The 8,152-nt window shown below is 45.5% G+C and overlaps 1 pseudogene; it reads right to left on the minus strand.

Moving 5' to 3' along the window:
- Positions 1-4,616: 4,616 nt before the first annotated feature.
- On the minus strand, positions 4,617-4,787 carry LOC126532532 (U2 spliceosomal RNA; annotated as a pseudogene).
- Between the last annotated feature and the right edge of the window lie 3,365 nt (positions 4,788-8,152).

Below are 8,152 nucleotides of genomic sequence, written 5' to 3' on the forward strand. Positions count from 1 at the left end.
TTAACCAGTAGTTCACAATCACACGTGCGCTTCTATCGTACCAACACGCCGACAACTAGCTCATTGATATTGACACGTGTACTTATTTATCTTTATCGGGCGACCACTTCTCACCACCTAGCAAATGTTATCGCACAGCGCAGGACGCGCCTGCATGTAAAAGTTTCTGGAATGTTATCGATGGTTCCATCCGCTGTCTTTCCGTGCAACTTGCGTAATCTGATTGCATGTATGCGCGACGCGAATAGTGTAGAACTTTGTGGAAGACATGCGGGTCGCAGCGGTTACTCTGGAACATTCGACGACTGATCTATAAAAGCCTACACGCTTGACCCGCTGATCAGATTTTCGACGATCGCCGGCTGTGTTCGCCGCCATCGTTGTGCTTTAAGTGTAGCCGGTCTTTGTGGGCACAGGTTCGCCCAATAAACGCTAGTTTTGTCTTTCACAGTATTGCTACTGTGTTCTTTAACGTCACTACCACGTGACAATGTGACCCCTGCGATCGTCACATTGCGTAGCACGTGTGCCCGAGAGCGCACATACGCACACCAGTTTCTTTTTTACGTCAATGACGCAGAAATTAAAAGTGTTTGAGTAACCATGTCGCGAAATGTTCGCTTTACATTGATTATAGTATTTCTTTTTGATTTGTGTATTTTTGTATCATAAAATAAAAGAGAACAAGAGAAAAACAAAACGACAGAGCAACAAATATTGTAGCCGAATGTGAGAGCCCGGAGAAGCGATGAGTAAGTTTATGCTTTTTTCGATTTGACTAGCCACGTGTTTCGAAGGGTTTCTTTGGAGTGGATTCGAGGAGTTTACGCAGAGGACCAATTTTAGGTTGCAAGCTCCCCGTGCACAGTTATATAGTTGTATGAATTCTGCTTGGAGGCTCATTTCTTGTACGCTAAGCCCGAAAACGCCGGGCATATCCTGGCGCAGACGCGCAGCATTGCACAAAGCAGCGTCTTCCACGAGGCTCTGTTGGTTTTTCCGCGCAAGGTACTTGAAACTAGGTTTCGGCCCGAGTGGAGCTGCATTTTGAGCAGAATGTGCGAGCGTTCCATGAGAACGATGCAACAGCTGATTATGCACGCTCGGCGCCCAATGCGAATGGAGCAACCTGCGTTCCAATTTTTTGGTCGGAGACGTCTTTCGCGGGAGGAGCTTTGCGAACAGCGCAGCGGTGCGAGCTAACGTATGTAGAAGAACGTCGGAGGACTATATTCGAGACGGATTCTAAGAAAACGGGTTTGTGGCGCGTTCCAAACATAAGCTGACTGAGCCAAAAAAAAAAAAAGAAGAGAAAGGAGCAAGATCAGACGAACTTAAATTGCGTCAGAACCATTATTATAGAAGTGTGTCCTGAACATCAGGGGGATTGTTTGTACGTAAGATATTATACAGGGTGTTTTCGTTAGCTGTACCAATTTTTTTCAAATATTGCCTATGGCAGATAGCACAATCCTAACCCTCGATCTAAATTACTCGATGAGGCGGCCATTACTTCTACGAGAAATCAAAATGATCAATTAAATAACTCGCAGAATTACGCTAACTACCTTTTTAATAAATTACTTAACGCGACATATTTAAATGTACGAGGTACAGCAGCTGAGTTCGCACGGCGTGTCCACTTGGAACGAATTCTCGGACAGCACGAGTTCGGAGCTCTGCAGCGCAGTCTTAAACCTAGTTGAAATGGCCGAGGAACCGCCTGAAGACCCTAGAAAACAAATACGCCTGATATATTTGCGTCCTGCGCTAAAGCTCGATATTGTACCCGACGCATGCGGTTCATGCCATACGAGCGAAGTGCGCCGCAATAGAATGCATTTTCCTAAATTCCAAGTTCCCGTGTAGCCGGAACATGTGGTCCTCGTAATTCAGGCACAAGTCTATAACGTTGTCCGCGTAGGCAAGTGTGGAAGAGCTTCCTAGCGCCAATTAGCGAGCGCCAAGTTTTGTCCCTCCCCTGCGGCAGAAGAAGACAAATCTTACGACGCCGCTTATAAAGGGCGCCTCATAAGAGAGCGAAAGGCACCTACGCTTCTTCCTCTCTCCTTTATTTTGTTTTATTTATGTGTGTGTGTGTGTGTGTGTGTGTGTGTGTGTGTGTGTGTATGTGTGTGTGTGTGTGTGTGTGTGTGTGTGTGTGTGTGTGTGTGTGTGTGTGTGTGTGTGTGTGTGTGTGTGTGTGTGTGTGTGTGTGTGTGTGTGTGTGTGTGTGTGTGTGTGTGTGTGTGTGTGTGTGTGTGTGTGTGTGTGTGTGTGTGTGTGTGTGTGTGTGTGTGTGTGTGTGTGTGTGAGAGAGAGAGAGAGAGAGAGAGGTTCTTTAATGAATACTGGAGTGGTTTGCCTAGCGATGTGCTAAGCATGATACTCCAGACGGGAACGATGACAAATGAGATGACCTCTACGCACACACCACGAAACCGACACATCACATACACTAAACACACCCCAAAACACAGCATAAGGAATCAAAATATCCCGTTAAGACTAATGCCTCGCAGAAAGATTATAAGGCTAATGCACCCCACAATTCGATAATCGTGCGTTGCGGGGCATCGAAATTGCGAAATTGCGTGCTTCAGTGCATGAAACAACGTTTTGTTAACAAATTAACTGGAGCGCCAATGCATTTCTCCGCAAAGTTCCGGAATTAATATCTCGAAACTGGTGTCACGTTAAAAATTCGTTCCAAGTGAATCCGCCTTGCGAACTCCACGGCTATAATTTGTTAATTGCAATATGTGCCATAATGGAATTAGTTAGAAACCTAATTACTGAATGTTTATTAATTAGTCGATTTGCATCTCAATTTTTTGTGCAACTATTGTCCGCCGCTTCGAGTAGACCAGCTCATGAACTAGAATTGTGATGTCTGCCACAGGCAACCTTTAAACATTTTTGAAACTGTCGCTAAAACACAATTAAAAAAATTAAATTATGGGGTTTTACGTGCCCAAACCACTATCTGATTATGAGGCACGCCGTAGTGGAGGACTCCGGAAATTTCAACTACCTGGGGTTCTTTAACGTGCACCTAAATCTAAGTACACGGGCGGTTTCGCATTTCGCCCCCATCGAAATGTGGCCGCCGTGGCCGGGATTCGATCCAGCGGCCTCGTGCTCAGCAGCCCAACACCATAGCCACTGAGCAACCACGGCGGGTGCTGAAACACAATGTATATGTGGAGTAACGTCCTAACATAAAACGAGCTGCTTTATTGGAGCACTTACAATTTCGGGATAAAATCAATTGATGATGGCTCCATATAAATCAAGTATATTTGATTTTTGAGCATATAATGGAAGCGTAGGCAAAAAGTTTCGTGTTTTTATTAGCGCGACCCGCCGTGGTTGCTTAGTGGCTATGGTGTTGGGCTGCTGGGCACGAGGTCGCGGTACCGAATCCCGGCCACGGCGGCCGCATTTCGATAGGGGCGAAATGCGAAGACACCCGTATGCTTAGATTTAGGTGCACGTTAAAGAACCCCAGGTGGTCCAAATTTCCGGAGTCCCACACTACGGCGTCCCTCATAATCAGAAAGTGGTCTGGGCACGTAAAACCCTATAATTTCTTTTTTGTTAGCGCGAGGCCAGGAAGGATGAATGAATTCAAACTTTCGGCAGGTATTAGAAATATAATTATTATATGAAAGGTTTCCAGTTAAATGTACTTCAAAGTAATTTTTAAAAATCGTCTGTCTGTGTAGACTCAGAGAGAGAGGGAGAATAAACATCTTTATTATCTAAATGTAGCTTTGGAGAGGCGTCCTCATTTCAGAACGCCGTGAGCTCGGGCCGCGTCCTGTGCCCTCGCGCTCAGCTGTTGCTGATCCTCGAGGCCGGAGCTGGCCAAGGCTCTCTCCCAAAGCTCGTTGGTGTGATAAAGGTCCGGAAGATTTAGTGATGCCCATCTGCTGCCCCATACTATGTGCCTAAGGGACCCGGGTTTTCCCCAGAAGCGGCATTGGGCCAAGAATTGTGTAGGGACTATGAGGTGATTTGTGGTTGGATGGAGGAATGTATTATTTTGTAGAGGTCAGAGGAATCGCTCCTGCTCTATAGGTAGTGACGTGTGCGTGCGTGTGTGTGTGTGTGTGTGTGTGTGTGTGTGTGTGTGTGTGTGTGTGTGTGTGTGTGTGTGTGTGTGCGCGTGTGCGTGCGTGCGTGTGTGTGTGTGTGTGTGTGTGTGTGTGTGTGTGTGTGTGTGTGTGTGTGTGTGTGTGTGTGTGTGTGTGTGTGTGTGTGTGTGTGTGTGTCTGTGTGTGTGTGTGTGTGTGTGTGTGTGTCGTAGGTTCTGTGGGTTAGCTTTTAATGTTGTGTGATGTCTTGGTACGAGACTACAGGGTGCATGCGCTCGGACTCGGATTCCTCGGCTTCCGCTTGGCAGGTCAAATCTTGAGCCACGAAGTTGGCGATCTCGTTGCCTGTAATGTCCTGGTGAGCCGGCGCCCAGATGACCAGGACGGGTCTCGTTGGCCTCTTTTGCAACGAAGCTGTTTACCTCTGTTGCCCGTATGCATCCCCCGCATGCGTTCCCGGGGGGAGGGGGGGAGGAGGGAGGCTGGCTTACGTCCGTCCCCCGGCGTATGGACAAGAATGCGTGGACCGATTCCGGAGATATTAAAATACCGGACTGACCCGCAGCGGACGCGAAGCAAGCTTCAAGCACTCTGCCAACTTCAAAAAATAAGTTTAATATCTTGGGTTTAAATAGAACCCCATAAATTGGGCATTGTAAGAGACACACTATATATATTATAAGGAAGTTCAAGAATTAGAGAATTCGAGAGTTCTTTATTGTGCATAATAATAAGGTTACAAATGGGCATTACACATGCATACATAAGTGCACTTAGTTTGGCAAGTTGGCCTTCGTGCGCTTTATTTGTTTTAAATCCTGTTTGACGAATAATGAGAGGGGGAATGAGTGTGATGACGGCGCCTGTGCACGTGGCCTGCGCTTCTGTGGTTATGACGTGACGCGCGTCGGAGGCGCCGGCGCGGCTGCAGCAGCGGTTGCGGCAGGCGGCATGGGAGGTGTTGCGGTGACCGCGGCGGTGCTTGCGTAGACGCAGTGTGGTGCCGTATTTACATTTTTGTATGATTTCATAACGTATGCAGCCCATGTATGCAGCCCATCTCTGTAGCCTGAGCAACTTCGCTGGTAATCCGTCCCAATAGGAATGTTGAGGCACCCCGAATATTTATCGATGATTCTGGGCGATAATTCTGCCACTTGCGAAGCTGCGACACGCCTGTTGAAAGTCGATCACTATGACTTCAACTCCTGTTTGGGAGAGCGCGATGGCTATAGCCACTTCCTCGGCTTGGAGGTGATTGTTTCGGGGGAGTGAAACGCTGCTCCAATGTTCTTTGTTCATGATTGCGGCGGCGGTTGTGGCAGCTCGCCCGGGCTAACACGCCGCATCCATGTAGGCTGTAGAGAGTCGACTCCCGTATTGCTTGTCTATGGCCCGGGCCTCCCTTCGCTGCGCGATGGGCACTGGGTGCATGTAGGCTCAGAATTTATGGTATATGCATAAGAAGATATTCGTGTGCTAAATCTCATGAGTTCGGTTGTGTCTGCCTTAATTTTCATTTGCCATTGAGCTCACCGATTATTCAGCTTATCCAGGTCACTTTGTATTGTTAGATGGTCACTAGGAAGAATTATAGGCCGATAGATGACACAATCGGCTGCTAAAGCTTAAATTGTTGAATTCCTGTGGATGCAAATTTTGTTTACATAGCGTAAAAAATAAAACCCTTGCGGAACACCGGATGTGACAGATTGAAAGGAGGATTCATCTTTTCCTGTAATGACGATCGCACGCCTACTCTTCTGGCGTTCTTCAACCCACTGAATAATAATTATTCATTAGTGTTTTTCTAAATTAATCTTTTCAGTGAAACGCGACGAAGGGCCTTTGCGAAATCTGCGAAAATGACGCCACATTGTTCAGCTTTATGTAGGTACTAATGAATGATTGTTGCTAATTCAAAGAGCTGTTCATTCATTCAGTTGCTTGTTAGTTCACTTTCCGTAGCTCTTCTAAATGTCAGCATAATTAGATCGTGGTTTTGGCACATAAAACACCATAAATTGGTTAAATAAATGTCGAAGAGTTCTGTTTTATAGTAACGGCCATATTGGAATTCATGCTGATTAGTAAAGAAAATGTTATTACTTGTAATGTAATTGATAACCTGCAATGATAAGATATTTTTTGAGAGCTACGGACAACTGATGGCAGGGATAGAGGTCGGTAATTACTTAGTTCATTTCTGTCTTTGGCGTACTTGCTCTAGCATCGTTCAGATCATATTAGCTGCCGTTAGGTACAGTTGAACACTGTAAAACACTAGTAAGCCAAATCAAGCAATTAGCGCACTATCAGTTCGCAGTGAGTATGAACACGCTGTAAAGTGCCTGTTCAAAAAAACATTTCACTTTCCAAAGCTGCTTCTTGTGATCCCAGTGGAACGACACTATGACACCTTGTAAACTATCCCGACTATCACAAACGCGCAGCGATATCTTCAGTAGCTGGCCTTACGAAACGTCTCATTCGATGTGCCAAAACAAAATTAATCCGGCAAGGTGATTGTGCGAGAAATGTCAAAGCGTTGGTACTCTGATCAAAAATTTATACCAATCGTAAACTGACAGTGGTGCACCTTCATCAAGGCTGTTCTTGTTACTTATCTTTATTAAGTCGTAGGCTACAGGTCATCACAGGTATACGATTAAATTTACGCCTTTTTTCTACATATGCCCATCGACGCAGAATATTGTAACCGCATTTTTATGCCGGATACCACTTTGCTTTCTATGTTCTCTTGTCGAACAAACTTTTCAAGCACTTGTAAATTGCTTTAAACTTGTACATTTTTCTCCCGAAAGCACGCAAAAAGGATGAAATTAGCATCTTAGAGGACACTATTTTCGTTGGTGATGCTCCTGGCTCTTGAGACCTGTATTATTTACCCATAAGAGGCTTTGTACTTTACCCTTATTGCTGCAGAAACCAAGTTATTCTTCGACTGACGTCTACAAGAACTCCTCAAGAGGGCTGAAATCCTACATTCTTGAGAACGAATAAATTCAGGGAAATATGGCCTAATGAAAATCTACAACAATACAAAACTGAAGGTTTGCTCACAGCAAAGAACGGAACTCTCGTACCTACTTTTCAGTGTGTTTCCTCGCCTCCCGTGCTTATCTTTCTGCTTGCATTTTCTTACAAGGACACTGTGCAGATCCCAGGAAGTGTAAGAGTTCGGCGAAAAAGCTTTCTCGGAAACAAAAAGGACCTGCAAGTGACAACGGTGCCCTTTACTTCTTCCCCAAAACAAATATTCTAGCATCGTCTTGCGGCAATTGTCTCCGGGGGTCGCAATGTAGAAAGCTTCGGTCAACCGTAATCAATTCTGGGGGAAAGTGTCCCAACCTCCTCCAGCAGATACAGCATACTTTCACTCAATTTCTTTTTTTTTTGTCTTTTTTTTTTGTCTTTTTTCATTTCTCGGCGTCAGCACATAGTGCAGGGATGCGCCCAGGATAAGTGCGCGCAGCTGCTTTCTCTTCCTACAGCTACACATTTTCTTTAAACGTCTTCGCGAAGTTGGGACGAGCTCCTCATACGACGAGTACGAGAAAAAGAATCCTCATTTTTTTTTTTACTGTTATCCTTCACATTTTGCGGTGCAAAAATTGTCGTCGTCGTAGTCGTGATCGTCGTCGTCGTTGTTGTTGTTTTCCACACCGTGCATACCCTTTCATTTGGTTTCATTTCACTCAGTAATAGTTTCCTTTTCTTTTGTTTTTATCTACAGACATAAATTGCCTCCTGATTTCGCAGTAAGCCATAGGCTACTCATATTCTTGGGCCTGCGCCCAAGTCTAGAGGTCGTACGTCGCGCTAAAGTGCCCATCCTGCCTTGAACAGAGGTCGCGCCCACTCTTTTTTTTTTTTGCTGTTTTATTCTTTTTTTCCTTGAATGCATACTTCTCCCAAGCTACAAGGCCGTGTAAGACTCGTTTTCGGCTGTATGTGATATCAGGCAAGCAGTTCTTCGTATACTCTCTTTTGGACATCGTGTGTGAAGCAGCCACGATGCCTGTTGTTGT

This window comes from Dermacentor andersoni, chromosome 5 (genome assembly GCF_023375885.2).
Source record: "Dermacentor andersoni chromosome 5, qqDerAnde1_hic_scaffold, whole genome shotgun sequence".
NCBI classification, from domain to species: domain Eukaryota; kingdom Metazoa; phylum Arthropoda; class Arachnida; order Ixodida; family Ixodidae; genus Dermacentor; species Dermacentor andersoni.